The following is a 23,383-nucleotide window of genomic DNA, read 5'->3' on the forward strand; positions in this document are numbered from 1 at the left end:
TGTCATTAAAATCATTTTATAGGAGCAGATTAAAAAATAATTGCATTGTAATCCTCATCTTCTCCTGAGATATGGCATGTGCTCAGAATGAAAGAAAATAGGTTCAGTAAGTACTACGGTCGCATGCTTCGCAAGGACGACCGTGACCCGTCTCGGTCTTCGGGTAGGGTTAGCCGAGACTATCTAAATGAAGTCTCGGCGGTGACTGGTTTGTTGTGTTGATCTTGACTAAATGTTTTTATATCGCTTCACGCGACTTGTTTTTTTCTCTCCATAGAGGCAGAAATTTATATTTGCGCACGACGTATTCCCACAGCTGTTACGTACGCTAAACATTTCAGGGGGTACACCCTTTTCCCCACGAGATAACATTGACCAAATATAAAACAACCCTAAAAATAACAACGATGAAGATGACAAGAACAAGAACAAGAACAAGAACAACGACGACGATGACGACGACGACGACGACGACAACAACAACGACGACGCAACATCAATAACAACAGCAACAACAGCAACAACAACGACGACGACAAGAAGGAGAAGAACAACAAGTCGCGTAAGGCGAAAATACAATATTTAGTCAAGTAGCTGTCGAACTCACAGAATGAAACTGAACGCAATGCCATTTTTCAGCAAGACCGTAGCATCGTCAGTCCACCGCTCATGGCAAAGGCAGTGAAATTGACAAGAAGAGCGGGGTAGTAGTTGCGCTAAGAAGGATAGCACGCGTTTCTGTACCTCTCTTTGTTTTAACTTTCTGAGCGTGTTTTTAATCCAAACATATCATATCTATATGTTTTTGGAATCAGGAACCGCCAAGGAATAAGATGAAAGTGTTTTTAAATTGATTTCGACAATTTAATTTTGATAATAATTTTTATATATTTAATTTTCAGAGCTTGTTTTTAATCCGAATATAACATATTTATATGTTTTTGGAATCAGCAAATGATGGAGAATAAGATAAACGTAAATTTGGATCGTTTTATAAATTTTTATATTTTTTTTACAATTTTCAGATTTTTAATGACCAAAGTCATTAATTAATTTTTAAGCCACCAAGCTGAAATGCAATACCGAAGTCCGGGCTTTGTCAAAGATTACTTGACCAACATTTCAACCAATTTGTTAGAAAAATGAGGGCGTGACAGTGCCGCCTCAACTTTCACGAAAAGCCGGATATGACGTCATCAAAGACATTTATCAAAAAAATGAAAAAAACGTATGGGGATTTCATACCCAGGAACTCTCATGTCAAATTTCATAAAGATCGGTCCAGTAGTTTAGTCTGAATCGCTCTACACACACACACACACACACACACACACACACACACGCACAGACACACATACACCACGACCCTCGTTTCGATTCCCCCTCGATGTTAAAATATTTAGTCAAAACTTGACTAAATATAAAAAGATAGCCCGGTAGTGTGTCACGCAAAACGTGGTTCTCGTAGCAAACGAATGTTCTGCATGTCGCCAGTTTCTTTGAACGGCCAATCTTCACCGCTCAGCTCGTGTGACTCGCAGCCGTTTGTTGCGTTTTAGATTCAGAGGTACACAATAACGTGCTATGGCAGATACAGCGAGTTGCATTGAAATCACAAACTGACGACTAATTTGTGAAAAAAAGGAAAGTGGATCACACGGGTCCACGGTGGCTCAGGGGTTAGATAAACCACGAAAACTGGTGTGTGGTTTACGCGAGCTAAATAGACATTCAAACGAACTGTGTCATGTAATGCTATTAAACGCTATTGCAAGTGTGTTCGATAAGGTTATAACTGCTTTTTTCATGAGAAGATTTAAATCGTTCTGTATACCATTTGAGACATACTGGGGCTTTAATTTGCGAAACTGATTCATCTAAAAGCGGGCTGAACACACATGTCTGATCTACTCCTTTAAACACGCCCACGTCCACAATCTGAATGCACTTTTGCGTGCTCTTTACCTTTAGTATGTATATATTTCTATTCTAAAAGACACGTGGGGCACTTCGAATATCTCAGTGGGTAGTCTCACATCTCCCGAATTTTGTCATGGGGCCCTATTGCTGCGAAAGTGTATCGTTTTGGAAATATATTTACAATGTTCAACAAAATGCACATGGTGGTCATCTTGATCATATTTATAATCAAACGTATTTCTACTCACTGCTGCTTGCCAAGTGTAAAGGTTAATATTAGTTATCATTATCTCTTTATTTTTCTACAATACGGGACCAAAAATGCTTTATTTTTTTAATTTGTTAATTTTTATTTTCTCTTTCTGTGGAGTATGTATAGGCTTTACATTACATTACATCACATAGACAAGGGGACAATTACAACACACAGGGGGTGAAGGGGGGGGGGGGGGGTGATCATGGCTTGGTGGTCGCAATATCAAAAATATGTAAAGGATAAAGAACCTAAGGGTTACATCAAAACATGCATATACAAGCGCCAATTCTTCTAAAATTTATCTAGTGTATTATTCATAGCTGCGTTGTACTTTTTTCAAATAAATCTTTGCTTAAAATGTCTGTTAAATGTCTGAAAATGAGGGAACTTTTTGTTCATTTTGGAAATATATATGTGGTGTTTAGCACAAATTACTAACACATCAAAAGCTTTATCGGTGACTACGTTGTTCGCCACTCCAAATAGAACCAGTTCTTTGGACAGTGTTATATTGTCACAATGGGTGCAGTTCGCCTTTAACCAATGTACAAATTCGATCCAAAAAGTCTGTACTTTATCACACTCCCAAAACATATGTGTAAGGGTTTCTTCATCTCTACCGCAAAATGTACACAATGATGCATCCACACATTTTCGGAAAAATAGAAATCGTTCTGTCGGCAAAATTCTGTACAATAATCGGTACTGGAACCATCTCAGACAGGTATCCTTTGTTGTTTTAAAGACATGTTGACAAATAACCTTCTTATCTAACAAACAGTTTACGGATTCAGACCATTTTTCAATACATTTTGGGACCGTAACATGTTCAGTCAATTGTTGGTAAATAAATTGTGTCTTACAAATACAAATACATTTCCACACAATGGGCTCTGTCATAATAAAATGTTTATCAAATTCTAAACCGATTTTTCTCTGATATTTTTTAACAGCCTGAATTACACCTTCATACAATACAACATCTCCTCGCATATTCGGATAATTATTTCATTTTGAACGCATTATAGGATAAATATCCATTTTGCCCCAAAATATGACCAATCTGACCAATTCCATTGTCAATCCAATTTTTAATGTACAATGTCTTTTTTATCTCTGCGAATACTAACATTATAATGTAAACATTCTGATACACAATCGTTGAAGGTTGTAGGGTCACATTTTTCATATAATTTCTTATAATGTTTAAATACATCGGTCCAAAACGGGTTATCCATTTTCTGCATCAAAACGTTTGCAAATTCTCCTTCTCTCATATTAATTGTTATAACAGATGGACATGCTTTGAACAATAATCTTGATATTAATCCAGTAAGACCAAACAAGTTTTCAGAGATGACAGAAAACATTTCACGTCAACCATCTTTAATCCTCCATCTTCATAAGGTTGGGTGACCGTAATTCTTTTAATTTTATCTCTGTTTCGGGGTGTTGCAGGTAGCTTTGTTTCCTCCTTGGGGATGAAGCTACCAGGGGAAGGGATTGTGTTGGAGGTGCGGGTAGAGGGGTAGCCCTCCCGGTGCTCCCCCTTGGACCTCCCTAGTCTAGGACCCTGGGTCTTCGCGAGGTGGCCATTGTGGCGTAATCCCTCCGGACTAGCATAACGTTTCCCTATCCCAAGACCGACCGTGCGTGGTCTATGACCACATCCTCTACGAGGTGACCCTATCAACTAGGCAGCGAAAGCCCCTAGGCGAAACACGGCGGATCTAGAGGAGAGAACCTCGATAAAAAATTTGAGCTGCCATGAAGACGGAGCATGTTGGCTGAGGACAGCGGGCAGACCTTCTGTGCCGACACCCATCTACAGGAGAAAACCAGGCATGCACGCATCAAACCCAACCCAACATGGCCGGGCCATCTCTGTTTCCATCCCAAAGAAATTTGAAAAAAATGCTTTATGTGTCCTTCAAATATCAAACCATGAACGTTCACGAGTCAGCGAGCGATTGCCCATTGGCTGTTCCATTGTCCATCCGTTCCCCTCCCCGATTCTTCCCTTTTCTTCATTCTTCCCCTTTTTCGCTTAATTTACTCTTCGCTCTTATTCCTGGTTGTAATTATTGTTTTTATGTAAAGAACTTTTGTTCGCACGTTATCTGGTTAAATACAAGCAAATAAGAAGTCGCGTAAGGCGAAAATACAACATTTAGTCAAGCTGTCGAACTCACAGAATGAAACTAAACGCACTGCATTTTTCACCAAGACCTCGTGGTATCGTCAGTCCACCGCTCGTGGCAATGGCAGTAAATCCGACAAGGCAGAAAAGCGCGGTAGTAGTTGCGCTGAGCAGGCTAGCACGCTTTTCTGTATCTCTAATCTTTTTAATTTTCTGAGCTTGTTTTTAATCCAAACATATCATATCTATATGTTTTTGGAATCAGGAACCGACAAGGAATGAGATGAAATTGTTTTTAAATCGATTTCGGAAATTTTATTTTAATCGTAATTTTCATATTTTTAATTTTCAGAGCTTGTTTTTTTTATCCGAATATAACATATTTATATGTTTTTGAAATAAGAAAATGATGGAAAATAAGATGAAATTGTTTTTGGATCGTTTTATGATTTTTTAAATTTTAATTACAATGCTTAGATTTATAATGACCAAATTCATCAATTAATTTTTAAGCCTCAAAACTGAAATGCAATACCAAAGTCCGGCCTTTGTCGAAGATTGCTTGGTCAAAATTTCAACCAATTTCATTGAAAAATGAGAGTGTGACAGTGCCGCCTCAACGTTTACAAAAAGCCGGATATGACGTCATCAAAGACATATAAAAAAAAGAAAAAAACGTCCGAGGATATCATTCCCAGGAACTCTCATGTAAAGTTTCATGAAGATCGGTCCAGTAGTTTACTTTGAATCGCTCCACACACACACGCACACGCACACGCACACACACACACACACACACACACGCACACGCACACACACACACACACACACACACACACACACCCACACACACACACATACACCACGACCCTCGTCTCGATTCCCCCTCTATGTAAAACCATTTAGTCAAAACTTGACTAAATGTAAAAACACTGTTTAGACAACCGTGTTGGTTGTGAAAACAACAGTATATCAGGTTGTAGTTGCTGCGGCCGCGATAGCACAGCGGTGTGGATGCGCGGAAAGGAAGCGCAGGAGAACAGTCGTCAGAAAAAAACTTCACCGACGCGAAAAAATGCAATTTGCTAGTTGTAAACACACACAAAAAAGAACAAAAGGGTCGAAAAAGCAATATAAACGCTATTCAACGCTGAGAATACGAAAGCTGTTAGTTATGACTTTTTCACGGCTAGCTACTGACGCACGCAGCTTGAAATGTAATATATAATTGTGAACAGATTATCAATCCGGGGACGTAATTATTTTGTGCAGTCAAGTACATCGTTTTGATTATCCCGATCAAAGAGATCGTGTCAAACCTGTGTTTCCTCACACACACACACACACACACACACACACACACACACACACACACACACACACACACATACACACACACACACACACACACACGCACACACACACACACACACACACACACACACACTCACATGCACAGCTGATGATGCATTTTTTTCTGTTGTGCAGAGCTTAATTTTATCTTTCCTCCAACCAGAAAATCCTTCAACCACACATTAGACGGATCCATAGAATGGCATTCAACAAAAGACACAAGGTAGCATTGATATTTTCAAAAAATGTGTCAGACTAAAAACACCATCCTAAATCGCCGTACACGTCACTGGAATACATATAAAAACAGGGCTCCCCATAGTGCGCGTCCCTGCGCTCTGTACGCACTAGAAGCCGAAAACACGTACTAGAATTGTATGGAGGGGGTCCCGGGACGCACTAAACTTTTACAAAGCGGGTCCTGGGACGCACTAAATTTCCTCAATCGTGCGAACCGTAAATACTTTTTTTAGACTGCAATCATCAGCTATTGTACACAGTGCACTATGCGTGACCACAATGTTTTATAAGTACAACGGGACTTTTCGGCTTTTGGACCCTTGGAACCCTCTAACAATCTGCAGTGGGGGTCCGTGGACCCTCTGAAAATTGAAAATGGGGGTCCCGGGATCCGCTAGGAGGGACGTCCGTGGGGAGCCCTGTAATAACTCAGCTGTCTGAGTGCTTTGTATGTGGAGTTAAAATCAAAATCAAACGACTTCTCAAGGTCTCTTTAAAATGGCACAAATATAGTTCTCTGACGTTGTTTTTTTTATTCCAGTGGTCGAAAAGTCGTGCTATGATACTCGTTTCGTCTTCGATAAACACGTGAGTATAGTATTTTGTTTTAGTATTTTTTAAATTCTGTATGTGTAAGTGCTCTTTCAAGCATAATTTTAAACCACGTCTGCGTTCATTGTGTAAATCAAAGAGAGTATCGTGCAAACCACATTGCATGCTAATCTTTAGGGCTGCAAACATTTGCATTGAGAGCGAGATATGGCCGAGTGATACTCAGGCCTTTCTGGTTCAGGTCAAATTAAAATAATGTAGTTTCTCAAACATGAGAAATTGCAGTGGGGTGGGTAACCCGACAATCACAACACCGTAACATTATAAGCACTTAAATACATGCACTAACAAGAACAAGAACAAGAACAAGATAACAATGAAAATGTACTCACCAAACACGAACAATAGAAACACGAATACAAGTAATTGTATTGTTCGTGAGTACATTTTCATTCTTAGATTGTTCTTGTTCTTCTGAACTGCAGTCTCTTGCTTCTATTCTAACATGTAGCCTCCTACAATGTAACATTAACACGATTATAGAATAAACATCTCACTGCATAATAACACTCTCGCCTGTAAAAGATGCATTCACATAAAATTACATTCAATTCCTCTTAAATCTAAACCTACAACAAGGGGGAAAAAAACCCACCTACGGCATTCCTATAATCAAAAATTAAACAGTAGCATCAGGATCACAATATGTTTGTTAAAAGCGCCATTGAAAAAGAGAAGGACAGTACGCCCAGACAATAGCTTATCATCCGCCCTGAAACTTACACCCTATACTGACATCAACCCTGATATACGTTTTTAATATCACTGACATGTGTCTCTGACAGATGGATAAAAACAAACAAGTAAACAAACACACACAAAAACCACTCAAACAACTAGTAATTTAACTGGTCTTTATTGAAGTTATATGCCTCAGGTTTACCTCTCAGGCAGCAGGTAAGTGTTAAAACAAACACCAATGAAAGATCTGTACATTACCGCAGTCAAACGCAAAGCAATCAGTATCACTCAAGATAACAAAACAACACATCCTTTATCCTCACCGTTTGTTAAACTACCTACAGGCAGACGCTATAAAGTTCCTATTATCACGCAAAAGACTGTGTTTTGTGCGAAATGCTATTTCTGTTTTAAATCACATTTATTCGCCTGTGGATTTTAATCTGGTATCCTGTGACAGCCTGTTGTGATAACCTGTATGAGAGAGAGAGAGAGAGAGAGAGAGAGAGAGAGAGAGAGAGAGAGAGAGAGAGAGTGACTGTGTTCGATAGATGATATTTTTATTGACTGTATCTTTAAGAATGACGCGTTTACTGTTAACCTTTTAGATTTCAAAGAAAACTTTTCCATATACCATATTAACTCTAATATTAAGTTGACTAGTAATTCCATCAATCATAATGTATTCATAATCAATAATGGACACATGAAAGTATGTAGGTGGATATGTATGTGAGGGTCGGATATGGATGTGTGTGGTTTTGGATATGTGTGTGCAGATGTGTGATTTGTTATATGTTTCGAGCTTGTGATTCTTATGAAAGAAGTGTGATTTAACTATGATGTGATGTAATATCTGTGTATACGAGTCACAAAAAACAAATGTCAGTCCTACATCCAGATGATAAAGTTGTATTGAATTGAATTGAATTGAAAAAATACTGTCTAAACTGTTAGTCTATCGCAACTTATTGGTAGTGCAGCACGTTGTGTCGTATAACTATCAATGGTCATTACAAACATAATTTCAAACATCACTGTGCCCATTGTAATTCTTGCTTTTGATCGGTCTCTCAGTATGATGGCGGACTAGTCTCAGAAATCTTCATTATATTGCTATTCTGATAGCCACATTGGGGAATTCGGGGGTTGTGATTGGATAGTCCCACACAGCCCTATTTTGACCATCAATTGGTCCATATTTCCACGGAAGTTGCTCAATATCCTTTATATTTACAACAAGAAACCAATTTCGAGCAGACGATCTTTCCTTCGCTCTCATACAATCGAAAACATGCAATTCTACTTACCAATGCTTGTCAACTCTAAAAATGATTATGAATTACTCTAATCTTCTTACTTTCCGACGAAACAAGACATAGATATACAATTATTGCGCTTGTACACAACAAAATCTTTCTCCGAACTGAGAAAGTCAAGGGACATTACCGCTTTGTCAAGTCTGTGAGACACGCGCGTGCGTGATTATCTCCCTTCAAAAGGACTTTCGGTCAGTCAAATGAAAAAACAAACCCACAAAATATGAACTTTTTGTTCTTCCAAGTTGTTTGTTAACTGTTTGCTTAATTTACAAGCGAAAAACCTCAAATTTGATGTTGTGTTGAGCACGAATGCGGCTGTGTTGTCCGGCCGCGAGAGGAAGGCAGAAGTGTTATGCGCATAAGCATGCGCGAAGAAAATTCGTCTGCTCTCGTCAGAAACACCAACCGCGTCATAGCAATAACTTACATTTTGCAAGTTAATAACCCCATATCTAGGTTAGAATAGCAATATCGTGTTTTCAGCGTGGCGATAGGGTGGGACATTTTAACGTTAATAAGTATAATACGCCTCGTCTTCGTCGACTGGGCGTAAATATTATACTTGTTCTCGTCAAAACATGATATCCGACCCTATCGTCATGCTGAAAACACTATAGCTGTTGATAACTACCTGAAAATATCGGTACTTCACCGGTGCAATGTAGGCCTACATTTATGGGTGATGATCGATAACTTAGAAATCACTGTGACCTTTGGAATTAACACGTTTGGTGCCAATGTGACATCATAATGTGTGCTCAAAGATCGCAGACATCATGAGACAGCAGGTTGACATAGGAAATATCCGCCGCTTCAGCCGTCATGATATACCTCACACCCGTCAGATCAACAAGGTCGCTTTGTCCATTGAAGACAATAGTATAGTCTTGCTCTGTATTCCCACGGAGTTTGATGAGGAGCGCATTCTCTGAGAGTGTGAAACTCAGTGCATACATTTCGTTCAAGTTCACCGGTAAAGTGTCGAGTTCATGCGGAGTGTGCCACCCAATGTTGTCGTCGTACACATTCCATGTCACCCCATTTATGCCTGGCCTGAATGACAAAGGAAACACAGGTGATTAGTGACTAAAGGTTTGGACGATATGCTGTCAACGTTTGAACATTTTAAAAAGACAGTGCTGCAGGAATGAAATCAAAACAACGGAGCATAACAAGCCCAAAAGAACAAGAACAGAAATTGAAATTGTCAATCGTCACCATCGTTTTTAGCAGAAGAGCTGTAACGAATACCTAACGGACTGAGACAGCGAAAGCTTTGACCCAGTTTGAACTCTGGCTGCTATTTTTTTTAAAGAAGAAAAAAAGGTCTGTGCACTACACCAGCGTGTGGGGCGATCGCGGTCACTGAGCCTTTGTAATGTTACGTCGATATCTCCCGTTGGGCACGGACGGACGTTTCTCGCCCAGTTAACGCTCGGTTTGATATGATCAAAGGCACGCTGCTTCCCGTGTAAATGAATCAGCTCACCATCTCAGATCTGCATGGAATAAGACCATCCCTGTCACCAGTGTCAACCTGTTAAACTACGTCATTCGCAAGTTCTACCAGTCAGGATGTTGATTATTAATATGTGTCCCAGTTGAGAGATGGTCTTGTTCCACACACAAAAAAACCCTGGTCAGATCTGAGATATAAAAGGAACTATTTTCAAGGGAAGGACTGTTTCTTTAAGAGAGAGATTCACATTTGGCCTGAAACAAAAAAGAAAAGGCAAAATTCCAGAATAGCACCCCCCCCCCCACCCCACCCCCCCCCCCCCCCCCACCCCCCCCCCTGCCCCCGCCCCTTCCAAGCAGTGGGAACGATGTGAGAAAAGTGGCAGGCAAAGAAATAACGGCTTAATAACTGTACGCTTTTCCATAGGTTGTTGTCGTCCTATAACTGATCGGGGATTTCCATGGTTGTGAAAGAGAAGGCAACACAATTACGGCTTAATAACTGTACGCTTGTCCAAGACAAAGTTCATAAGCTCTTTGTTGTTGTCGTCCTAGAACTGATCGGGGAATTTGATGCTTGTCATCACACTTTTTTCGCGAACCGTGAGAGGCTATACGTTGTGTGTTTTTCTTCTGTTTTTAACCAATAATGCAATGAGGCCATAACAAACGACGGCAATCAATTAACCTTAATTCGTGCTATTATCTAGACTGACACTAATGAGACTTTAATTATGCCTGGAAGTGTGGGAATTTGAAATCTCTATCGCTTATAAATCATTTCACAAAATAAAAAGTTTTCGTTTCTGATCAGAAAATCTCCTTTTTAGGGCAGGAGCTACCTTCAAATACACCGTTTTTCTCTTCAAGTCATTTGACCACAGCATTCATGAAACAGAACTGTTTGTGTTAAAATTCGGTGTGCTTTTGCTTCTATGTATGTAGGGTAATAGTATATGATAAAAGAAACCAAAATGTGCTTTTAGATTGACCAAGTAAACATTTTTAAATGAAAAATAAGCAAAGAGTTGAATCGAAACATGTTAGTTCACGGATGACAAGATAATTTCAACACTATTCATCAGAATGATTTGAACTTTTGCAGAAATGTTTTAAACATGCTGATAAATGATTTGTTCGAACGGATAAGCTCTAGGGAAAAAATTTGAAGAGATACACATTTTCCAGTTTTTATAATTGTTTTACCCACAAAGCAACATTTGCATCTTTCCTAAAGAAAATCGTTTCAAACAAAACATCTATCAGAATGTCTAAAACAATTCTGCAAAAGTTTAAATCATTCTGATAGTGTTGAAATTATCTTGTCATCCGTGAACTAACATGTTTCGATTCAACGCTTTGCTTATTTTTCCTTTAAATAATTTCTGTTAAAGTCAATCTAAGAGCAATTTTGTTTTTGATCGTATACTATTACTCTACATAAATTGAAGCAAAAGCACACCGAATTTTAACACAAACAGTTCTGTTTCATGAATGTTGTGGTCAAATGACTTGGAGAAGTAAAACGGTGTATTTGAAGGTAACTCCTGCTAGAGAGAGAACTGAACTGAAATTTACTGTATTCAACAAGGATACAGATTTAAGGCTAGGCAAGAGCGAGAGAGAGAGAGAGAGAGAGAGAGAGAGAGAGAGAGAGAGAGAGAGAGAGAGAGAGAGAGAGAGAGAGAGAGAGAGAGAGAGAGAGAGAGAGAGAGCGAGCGAGAGAGTATGATGCGTGCATGCTTCTGTCTGCCTGTCTATCTGCCTGACACTCTATCCTTCCGTTCGCCTGTGTGTGTGCCTGTATATGTGTGCAAAACTGCGTGTATACAAGCACACGCATGTGGTTCTGCGCGTGCACGATGCATGCATGTGTGTATGAACATGGCTGTGGGCGTTCAATGCAAGGGTATGAGTATTGTGCTGCTCCTTGCTTACTTCAATGCCAGATGAAAGGGAATCACGTCACTGCTTACGGGGTCGTCAGGGTTAATCTTGAAGTTCAAGTAGAGGATGCCCTGGTAGGTAGCCCTGAAACACAGCCCCCAGCCTACGGTCAAGTTCCAAGGGATGAGTCCAGTGAAGGGACTGGACGTGTTGAAGAACTCTGCCTGCAGACACTCACCCCTCGGACTCGTCCACCTCGCGTTCACCTGTAGAGGAACAAACCAACCGCACCTGTCATGCCTAACATATCAAAATGTCCGATGTAATAGTTTTACCCGATAAGTTACATGATTCCAGTACATAACACTCCCAGATTGAATGTTTCATTACATCAATTTCTACGTAGGGGAGTTTTTGAAGTACACTTCCTCTGAAGAGATATCAACAAACAAATAAGTTTGAGCCTAATCTGCCCCGAAGACTTTCCGCAATATCTACGTATTTTTTCTAACATTCAAAATCAAACAAACGCAGATAGGTATGTTATTTTGTAGAGCAACTGTTATGATGCTATCCTCCTCACTTGGTCAGGTCATATATCTATTGTGGTAAAACCAAATACTTTACTCTTTGGAAATTAGCTCGTGTTTGAGTTATACACAGCTAGACTGGTCCAGAATAAAGACCTACAAAGCAGGGGCTCACATCCACGTCGGACGTCTTACATACACGGATATTTTTTTTCCAAATGTCCAATATATTTTTCATGCAAGAGAACATAATTGATATGTACTATTGATTTTGTCACAAAGTGGTCATTGTCCGATCATGCTTTCATTTCATTCGGACATTGTCAATACTTTCCAATTTACAGTAGTTTAATTTGCTATTTTATCGATGTTTTGCGAAGCGATGTGTCTCTCCAAGCATACGAAACTTGGGGAGACTTTATGTGCTTTTTTATAGAGAAGAGCTTCCAAGGGTCGCAACTCTGACTGAAACCCAAAAAACATCCTCCAACCGTATTGGCAGGAAAAACGATAAAATGGAAATTAAAACATCGAAAATGAAATAAACGGAAAAACGACGTTCGTTTTTTCGTTTTGTCTAATCGTATTGGAAAAAAAGAAAAAAACGAAAAACGAAATAACGGAAGTTGTTTCAGTTTCCGCTCAGACTTTCTGCAGAAGATACACGCAGGAGATGGCAGACATTTTCGAAGTTATCGCTTATTTTCTTCCTCGTCCTTTAAAGGCACAGTAAGCCTCCCGTAAACCATCACAGAGCTCCCCGAGCGTCTACATATAGTACAAGCATACTTCCATTTGAACGCTCACCGAACGGGAACATCCTGGCTGCTTTCTGTCGAGCGTGAGAAATTTTCAAAGAATTTATTTTCGTGGACTTGGTCCTCAACAACAATGGCGCCTCGTTTTGGTGCTGGACGGCTGTTATGAATACCGGAATTCACGCCCGGACAGTAAGCCTCCTGTAAACCATCACAGATACTGTCAGGCTTTTACACACAGTACAAACACCCTTCCATTTGAACGCTCACCAAACGGGAACATCCTAGGTGCCCTACGTAAAGAGCGAGCAATTTTTAAAGAATTAATTTTGCAGATTGTCTCGAACACTTTTTGGACCCATCCTGAACTCAGGTCAAACATGAGTTACTTCCCTTCGGCTCTCATTCTATCGATGTAAACTGGCGATAGCCGTGAATCGATGATTATCAAAATGTTTTTGGACCGTGGTGCGTTTTTGCGCTGGACCTAACTTTTAAAATCTAAATAATAAATTGACAGCTTGTAACACAAACATTCTTTAATCATAAAAGAATTCTTTTTTCATCAAGACAAGATCAGTACAATTCGAAGTTGTGAAAGTTTGAAAAAAGAAAAGCCCGGAAGCAGGGTCACGCAAGGGTCGTAGCAGACGACGGTTTATCAGTGCATATCGCCGTTCCTCTCAACAGTCAAAAGCCATCGCTAGAGTTCTTGTGAACCACAGCCGTTTGTTTCGTGCATAAAAACGTGCTATTGTAAATAAGCTCACATCGAGTCGCATTCAAATGACTAACTGACGACTACATTGTGAAAAAGGGAAACTGGATCACACGGGTTCACGATGGCTCAGGGGTAAGATAAACCACGCAAAAATAAATTCTTTGAAAATTGTTCGCTCTTTACGGAGGGCACCTAGGATGTTCTCAATCGGTGAGTGTTTAAATGAAAGGGTGTTTGTACTGTGTGTAAAAACCTGACCGTATCTGTGATGGTTTACGGGAGGCTTACTGTGCCTTTAAATCCTCAACGATCAAATAATATGTTTCAATCATTTTGCATACGGCAGTTCCAAAGAGCACATCCGTACGCAAAGGAAACCCGGTAATGAATTACGTCTGAAGTTGCTCTTTCACTCTCCCCAACATACATCCTTCGAAACTATCAAGATTTATTAACTAGGTGAACAATTAGCCCATTTTAACATACAATGTCTGTGTGTTACATGCCGCCGTTTTAACGTAGGCCACACGTAATTAAAACAAGAGGTGCATTCATTTTTGCTTCTTTGAAGATTTGCTTTACATTATCTTTAACCCAAGTGTTGTCAAACATCAACCAATTATGTGTAGACATTTAGCACAGTGAACCGGCCTTCGAACGGCTTCCCTATTTGAGGCGATCAAAGAAAATGACATCATGTCCCTCATGATTTGTGTACTAAAAGGAGTGTCTGTAGTCATACTTTTCGGGCGGTAGATTTTCTACCCTATCTTGTACGTAGGAGGGGAAAGTCAGTGACAAAGACTTGAACTAAGAGGGGATGTGTGTGCGGAGGGTGTGTGTGGGTTGTGGGGTGGGGGCTGCGGAAGGGGGTGAAAGTGTGTGTGGGAAGGGGGGGGGGTAGAATAAGGGGGAAGCTTTGTTGACGAGACCTGGTGACTCGGGCTAAAACAAATCCTAATCGTGAGTAGTAAATTCGTCCCTCCTGGATACGTGACATTCGATTTTGGGGACCTATCCAATTACGTTTGACAACAGCGACGTCGATGCGTTCAGTATCCGTCTGTACTTCTCCTTTTTACATTTAGTCAAGTTTTTACTAAATGTTTTAACATAGAGGGGGAATCGAGACGAGGTTCGTGGTGTATGTGTGTCTGTCTGTCTGTGTGTGTGTGTGTGTCTGTGTGTGTGTGTAGAGCGATTCAGAGTAAACTACTGGACCGATCTTTATGAAATTTTACATGAGAGTTCCTGGGTATGATATCCCCAGATGCTTTTTACATTTAGTCAAGTTTTGACTAAATGTTTTAACATCGAGGGGGAATCGAAACGAGGGTCGTGGTGTATGTGTGTGCGTGTGTGCGTGCGTGTGTGCGTGCGTGCGTGCGTGTAGAGCGATTCAGACCAAACTACTGGACCGATCTTTATGAAATTTGACATGAGAGTTCCTGGGTATGAAATCCCCGAACGTTTTTTTCATTTTTTTGATAAATGTCTTTGATGACGTCATATCCGGCTTTTCGTGAAAGTTGAGGCGGCACTGTCACGCTCTCATTTTTCAACCAAATTGGTTGAAATTTTGGTCAAGTAGTCTTCGACGAAGCCCGGACTTCGGTATTGCATTTCAGCTTGGTGGCTTAAAAATTAATTAATGACTTGTGCAAGTGTCTGACTGCCCAACTGGATAAGATGCAGCTCGCCTGGGTCTCAGTTCCTGAGAGAAACGCAAGAGAGCTGTCCGAGACAACGTAAGCTTCGCAGGTTAGATCAAAATACATATTCCTGTTGACCCCTTACTTCTGCTTGGCATTTTAGTCAGTTCAGAAAATATGATAGACTAGAACGAATACCCGCTTCGCCGGGTAGCCGGCTTCGCCGAGAAGAAGTACTTACAGCCGTACGCCGGCTTCGCCGGGTCCGAACAATGGACCCGCCAAGCTAGGTCCCTCCCAGATTCGTGGAATGGGAACAGCACGAAAATGATTCAGTGGCCATAATGCCATTCCTGACCATATCGAGTCCCATCCTTGTCGACGAATGTAACCGTGTTAATCACCTTTGGAGGCGAACTCCACTCAAACAGGACTGAGCAAGTTATGGCTTCTAAAAGGAAGGCCAGTACATAAATTTACACAAAAGCCGCCAGACCACATCACAAACAGAACTGAACAATGCACAGGTGTTGCTCACATAGAGACACACACACACACACACACACACACACACACACAAAAACACAGAGAAGCCGTATCTATAGAGAGATAGATGACAGTGTATTTTTCGCGTGGCTATAAATTGATTCGACCTTTGCACTTTTACAGTGAGGATAATTTACGGGTCCAATTTACGTTCTGGACACTGCGTTGACCTTCTAAAAATAGTAACAGTAACAGAACGCCGGGAATATCCGAAGACGCTCCACTCACACTATAGTGCACCATTACGAAGGAAGGGAGGTAAACGCTGAAAACCTGGAGAATATGAGAAGATAAGGAAGAGTTACTTATAATGGTGAAATGAACACAAAAACCAAAATCGATTCAGCGCTGCGCGCTGAGAGCACGTGTTGAAATATCTCATCGATGATATTGTGTCCGGGGTGTAGCTGAATACGGTGTCCAAATTTGAAAAAGATCCACCGAGAACTTTGGCTTTGGTGTGTCGGTATGGGGGCCCGGGTAGCTGAGGTGGAACCAAAATAGCTGAGGTGGAACCAAAATCGGTTCAGCGCTGCGCGCTGAGAGCACGTGTTGAAATATCTCATCGATGAGGTTGTGTCCGGGGTCTCTCTGAATAAGCCCACCAAATTTGAAGCAGATCCATCGAGAACTTTGGCCGTGCATGGCGAATACACAAATACACAAACACACAGACACACAGACACACAGACACAAGTCGTATATATATATAGATTACAAGAAGTCGTCCTCTCTGTGAGAATGCCTCTGTGTGTGTATGTGTGTGTGTGTGTGTGTGTGTGTGTGTGTGTGTGTGTGTGTGTGTGCGCGTGTGTGTGTGCGCGTGTGTGTGTGTGAGCGCGCGCGCGTGCGTGCGTGCGTGCGTGCGTGTGCTGTTTGCTTGGATGCCTGCGTGTATGCTTGCGTTTGTTTGGTTGTGTGTGTGTGTGTGTGTGTGTGTGTGTGTGTGTGTGTGTGTGTGTGTGTGTGTGTGTGTGTGTGTGTGTGTGTGTGTGATATGGAATAATGAATTAAAACCAACAAAACTCGTTTGCTTTCATGTTTCAAGAGGTGAACGGCAGGAGGACTTGAGAGTTTCAATGGCTTACCGTAGGCTACGACGTCAGGACAAAGAAAAGAAGCGTTATCTCAACGTTGCGGATGCGAACAGAGAAATGACAGAATCAAGACAATCCTACGGAGGTTTACTGGGAAGTGAACAAGAAACATTCCTGCCTTTGGTCATCATGTCTCGAGTGTGAAATTTAGAACGCTGTACAAATAAAATAAAACAGTGAGCAACTGAAAACAAAGCGTACGTTTCTGTAATGTTTCGGTAATGAGTCGTTGCTGTTTGGAAGCTTTACATTTGTTTTGTTTTTAATATATATTACTGTATTGTTGTTGTGCCCGCTATAACTGCGTTGATGACGATATTCTGTCAAAACCACTGCCTTTACTTGCCAGATAAGTTACACGACAAATGTGATTAGCATTTCAATTGCATTTTACTGATGAATTTGATAATTACGCATATGCATATTGCTAATGTACAGCTTGACAGCATTGCCCTTTGCTTTATTTGCGCACGTCTTGCCGCCAGCATGGGTTGAAAAGTCCATTGATGTGGTGTGTTTTGTTATTGTTATTACATTCACAGTAAAAAATGACAAAACAAAGCATATTTATAGACTTCTAACAACCATCTATGGGCTAACAAGACTGTGCAGATCGAGTACATGAATAGAGCCGTCATTCTATCCGAATCAGTGGTATTGGTATATTTCCTGCAACTTATTGGCATTTTGCTGGCAATGGTAAAGACAGAAATATGGCATTTTGCCGGGCCACAACTGGCCCGGTAATTTCAGCAGGTAAAGGGCCATTAACGGAAAATATATGGAAAAAAGTTTTTTTTATATGGAACTAAAAACCTGCAAAATGCTGGCAAAATGCTGGCGAAATGCTGGCAAAATGCTGGGTTTTTGATGGCAAGCCATCAATAAGCCATCAAATAAATGATGGGTTTTTGCTGGCAAAATTCTGGCAAAATGATGGCAAAATGATGGCAAGCCATCAAAAAGCCATCAAATAAATGATGGGTTTTTGCTGGCAAATTGCTGGCAAATTGCTGGCAAAATGATGGCAAGCCATCAAAAAGCCATCAAATAAATGATGGGTTTTTGCTGGCAAAATTCTGGCAAAATGATGGCAAAATGATGGCAAGCCATCAAAAAGCCATCAAATAAATGATGGGTTTTTGCTGGAAAATTGCTGGCAAATTGCTGGCAAAATGATGGCAAGCCATCAAAAAGCCAGCAAATAAATGATGGGTTTTTGCTGGCAAAGTGCTGGCTTGCCAGTGATGGCCCATCAATTTGCCAATGTGCATACGGGTAATATGCCAGCATTGGGCCATAAGTGGGCCTTTGATGGCAGTAGTTCTGGCAACTGGCATTGCCATCAAAACGCCAGCAATGGCCCAGTTCTGGCATGTTTATTGGGACCAGACCCTTTCACAATGTCATTGTTGTTCTCATGGGCCTGGTCGATTGGGATTGCCGAGAATCTGTTTGTGGTCTTGAACACAACCCAGTGTCCACGCTGTTGACATTCTTCTTTGATCGTAGGAGGCAGATTTTCCATGTCCCTTATGTGTACAGGGATCCAGCGAGCATAGTTGTGGTGATCCATGCTGAAGAACCAAGGCACCAAGGCTTTCATTGAGTCCATATATGTTACAGTCAAATCGGGAAATCAGGTATTTCACGAGAATGTCTGAAAGTTTAGGCATTCATGGTAAATACCTGGTTTGATCAGGCAATTCCGGAAATGACTGAATTTTTTTAGGCACTATCAGGAAATGACTAAAAACTACTTGTGCAAATTTCCCGTTTTGCCTGACTGTTAGGCAAAACGGGTTGTTCTGAGACCTTGTCTGTTTTTACCTCGCCTGCCTTGAGCATGAATTTCTCTTCTAGCACATTGTCTATTCATCGTTTTCCCCATTTCACTGAGTTCGGAGTGATTGCAGTTTTAGGTTTTTACGGGTGCAGGTCACTACCGCGAGTGTAACACTATCGCGTGTGTAAGACTACGAGCACGAATTTATTGTGATTTTCTCGTAAAGTTCGGAGTGATTGGAGTTTGTTTTTACATAGCCGGCCTTGGGCACGAATGTATTGTGAGTTTCTCGTATAGCACATTGTCTTTTTACATTTAGTCAAGTTTTGACTAAATGTTTTAACGTAGAGGGGGGAATCGAGACGAGGGTGTGGTGTATGTGTGTGTGTGTGTGTGTGTGTGTGTGTGTGTGTGTGTGTGTGTGTGTGTGTGTGTGTGTGACGGTGTGCGTGTGTGTGTGTAGAGCGATTGAGAGTAAACTACTGGACCGATCTTTATAAAATTTGACATGAGAGTTCCTGGGTATGACATCCCCGGATGTTTTTTTCATTTTTTCGATAAATGTCTTTGATGATGTCATATCCGGCTTTTTGTAAAAGTTGAGGCGGCACTGTCACACCCTCATTTTCCAATCAAATTGATTGAACTTTTGGCCAAGCAATCTTCGACGAAGGCCGGACTTCGGTATTGCATTTCAGCTTGGTGGCTTAAAAATTAATTAATGACTTTGGTCATTAAAAATCTGAAAATTGTAATTAAAATTTTTTTTTTTATAAAACGATCCAAATTTACGTTCATCTTATTTTTTCATCATTTTCCGATTCCAAAAACATATAAATATGTTATATTCGGATTAAAAACAAGGTCTGAAAATTAAACATATAAAAATTATTATCAAAATCAAATTTCCGAAATCGATTTAAAAACACTTTCATCTTATTCCTTGTCGGTTCCTGATTCCAAAAACATATAGATATGATATGTTTGGATTAAAAACACGCTCAGAAAGTTAAAACGAAGAGAGGAACAGAAAAGCGTGCTATCCTTCTCAGCGCAACTACTACCCCGCTCTTCTTGTCAATTTCACTGCCTTTGTCACGAGCGGTGGACTGACGATGCTACGAGTATACGGTCTTGCTGAAAAATTGCATTGTGTTCAGTTTCATTCTGTGAGTTCGACAGCTTGACTAAATGTTGTATTTTCGCCTTACGCGACTTGTTTTTTTTCCCCCTTTTCGCTGAGTTTGGATTGATTGGAGTTCACTTTCAGTATAATGCTAGTTCCATTGTGACGTTGCTCTCAATGTTGAGGGTAGCAATGGAGGAAACAGAATTGGTAGAAGACCGATTTAAACGGTTAATCTTTCAAAAGTACGCCAAAAATGGAAAACACTTGATGCCAAAGTCCAAATATTTTCAAATAGGCCCTACTTGAAGAGATGATGGAAAACGGAAGTCGGAAAACTCCACGTCAGTACAAGCTGTTTTCGAAGAAAGTAGACTCCTCTCTCTCGTTCCTCCCTCTCTCTCAAACCTGTCTTTCTGTCTGTCTCTGTCTCTCTCTGTCACTTCTCTCTTTCACTGTTTGTCTCGATGTATGTATCTCTCTCTCTGGGACTCTCTTTCTCTCTCTCTCTCTGTCTCTCTCTGCGCACATGTCCCATACTTTTGTCCCACACTTCTCTCTAACATACACACACACACACACACACACACACACACACACACACACACACACACACACACACACACACACACACACGCGCGCACACGCGCAGACACAGATAATAAAATAGTGATCTCTTGATTTTGAATCAGGTATGAAATTGTATCACTTCTCTCTAACACACACACACACACACACACACACACACACACACACACACACACACGCGCACACGCACACACGCGCAGACACAGATAATAAAATAGTGATCTCTTGATTTTGAATCAGGTATGAAATTGTATCACTTCTCTCTAACACACACACACACACACACACACACACACACACACACACACACACACACACACACACACGCACGCACGCACACGCACACACGCGCAGACACACATGATAAAATAGTGATCTCTTGATTTTGAATCAGGTATGAAATTTTATCACTTCTCTCTAACATACACACACACACACACACACACACACACACACACACACACACACACACACACGCACACGCACACACGCGCAGTTACAGATAATAAAATAGTGATCTCTTGATTTTGAATGTGGTATGAAATTGTATCACTTCTCTCTAACATACACACACAAACACACACACACACACACACACACACACACACACACACACACACACACACACACACACACACGCACACGCACACACGCGCAGACACAGATAATAAAATAGTGATCTCTTGATTTTGAATCAGGTATGAAATTTTATCACTTCTCTCTAACATACACACACACACACACACACACACACACACACACACACACACACACACGCACACGCACACACGCGCAGACACAGATAATAAAATAGTGATCTCTTGATTTTGAATCAGGTATGAAATTGTATCACTTCTCTCTAACACACACACACACACACACACACACACACATAGATTCCACACTGACAGCATTGGCCCGGCACAGGCAGTTGATGGCTGGACAGCAATACCTTCCTGATGGAAAAGAGGCATGAAACCAACGTGACCGGTAGCTCAGTTGGTAGAGCACTGGACTTGTGATCGAAAGGTCGCAGGTTCGAATTCGGGCCGGGACGGACACGGGTCAACTTTATGTGCAGACCCAGAGACGGAAGCCATGTCCCACCCCCGTGTCATCACAATGGCACGTAAAAGACCTTGGTCATTCTGCCATAAGTGCAGGTGGCTGAATACACCTAAACACGCAGACACCTGGTTAGCGCGACTCCGTTGCTGCTAGCTTTCCATAGGGAGGAAGCGACCCGAATTTCCCAGCGATGGGACAATAAAGTAATCAAAATAAAAATGAAAAAAAATTACAACCCCAGCCATTCAAAGTTTTATAGTAGGCTTTTGTGCTGAAATGCTTTCTGACTCTCACCAGAAACACAGATTGTGAGCGGTAGGCATTCTCCGATAATGCCTGGCAGCCTATTTCAGTCAATCACCGATAGTGCCTAAACAATTTCAGTCATTTCCGGATTTGCCTGATCAAACCAGGTATTTACCGTGAATGCCTAAACTTTCAGGCATTCTCGTGAAATACCTGATTTCCCGATTTGACTGTAACATATACAAGTGGAAGTTGGCCTCCCGATGAGCACGGATGAAGAACAGGCCAAGGAGCGATTTTCCCTATTCTCGGAGTGCGAAACCTCAAAAATTGCATTTTGCCACGTACATGCTGTCAGTATGACCTGTGCACGTGGGGCCTAGCAAAAATTGAAAGTATTTTGGATGTAGATAGCTAGGAAAAAATGTCACACTTTTGTCAGATCTGTCCCCATCCGGTCAAAAAATCGACGTAAGCTGCCTAGCTAATAGAGGGGGAATCGAAACGAGGGTCGTTGTGTATGTGTGTGTGTGTGTGTGTGTGTGTGTGTGTGTGTGTGTGTGTGTGTGTGTGTACCCATGTTTCCACAGGTTTGGTTGCCTAAATCACCATAAGGCAACCATCCACACGTGGATGGCAACCTAAACTCTGGATGGCAACCTAATTGTGTGGATGCTCGCTTCATTTAACACCGTTAAATTGACTTTTTTGACGGAAAGAATGTCATAACAATGTTCAAAATGACATTCTTTCCGTCCTCTATAGGCGACGAAATAGGTCAAATTTTGTGCATTTTTTAGTGCAAAATTTTTCGATGCCGGAGCGAGTACTGCACCCAGTGCTGTTGTAGTGCAAGTGCACTAGAAAGGCACTACACCCAGTGCCGCCTCTTAGGTAACCATCCACACTTTAGGTATGTGTGTGTGTGTGTGTGTGTGTCTGTCTGTCTGTCTGTCTGTGCGTGTGTGTGTAGAGCGATTCAGACTAAACCACTGGACCGATCTTTATGAAATTTGACAGGAGAGTATGATATTCCCGGAAGTCTTTTTCATTTTTTTCAATAAATACCTTTGATGACGTCATATTCGGCTTTTTGTAAAAGTTGAGGCGGCACTGTCACACCCTAATTTTTTAATCAAATTGATTGAAATTTTGGCAAAGTAATCTTCGACAAAGGCCGGACTTTGGTATTGCATTTCAGTTTGGTGGCTTAAATAATAATTAATGAGTTTGGTCATTAAAAATTGGAAACTTGTAATTAAAATTATTTTTTTATTAATCGATCCAAAAACAATTTCATCTTATTCTACGTGATTTTCTGATTCCAAAGACATATACATTTGTTATATTTGGATTACAAACAAGCTCTAAAAATTAAGAATATGAAAATTAAAAT

General features: G+C 40.9%; 1 protein-coding gene across 1 annotated transcript in view; it reads right to left on the reverse strand.

Annotated features, from left to right (window-relative positions):
• The window catches only part of LOC138982854 (furin-like protease kpc-1), a gene marked incomplete at its 5' end in the record, with an annotated part of 381,789 nt that overhangs the window by 16,053 nt on the left and 342,353 nt on the right, over window positions 1-23,383 (reverse strand).

The sequence above is a fragment of the Littorina saxatilis genome, linkage group LG1 (assembly GCF_037325665.1).
Source record: "Littorina saxatilis isolate snail1 linkage group LG1, US_GU_Lsax_2.0, whole genome shotgun sequence".
In the NCBI taxonomy this organism is placed as follows: Eukaryota; Metazoa; Mollusca; class Gastropoda; order Littorinimorpha; family Littorinidae; genus Littorina; species Littorina saxatilis.